Raw genomic sequence first — 635 nt, forward strand, 5'->3', positions numbered from 1 at the left:
AAGATACACTGAACTACACTGCTGAGGGGAGCAGCGGGTGAGACAAGAGAGGTCTGCTGCATCATGTGGGTCAGCTCCCAGTTGGGGGAACCAAACTCATGCTGCAGTGGCTGTGACAGCTTCATAGTGCTGCACTTTAACCCATTGCGCACCAAGGAGGGCCCTCTTTCAACCTTTTTTTTTCTTTATATGACATGTTGTTTTTTTAAAAAGATTTATTTATTTATGCATACAGAACTGGGGTACAGGCCAGAGGTGCAAGAGTGGTGAGAGGATTCACAAGAGGCAGAGCAGGGAGCAGACAGGCAGATGACAAAGTACACTGCTGAGGGGAGCAGTGGACGGGTCAGGAGAGGTCTGCCACACCATGTGGATCTCCTCAGGGCAGGGATCGAACTCAGGGTGAAGCTACTGCGGCACACTTCATGGAGCTGCACTTTAACCCACTGCACCACCAGGGAGGGCCCTCTTTCAACCATTTTTTAAGGGTACAATCCAGAGATTTAGGTTTGTTCCCAATGCTGTACTCATTTCAAGAACTTTTGCATCTTCCTAAATAGAATCTCTGTTTCCAGAAGCCACACTCCCCTCCAGAGTCCCGGCCTCTGCATTCTCCACCATTTCATTTCCTCACT

The sequence above is a fragment of the Condylura cristata genome, unplaced genomic scaffold (assembly GCF_000260355.1).
Source record: "Condylura cristata isolate star-nosed mole 26May11 unplaced genomic scaffold, ConCri1.0 scaffold00023, whole genome shotgun sequence".
Classification (NCBI taxonomy): Eukaryota; Metazoa; Chordata; class Mammalia; order Eulipotyphla; family Talpidae; genus Condylura; species Condylura cristata.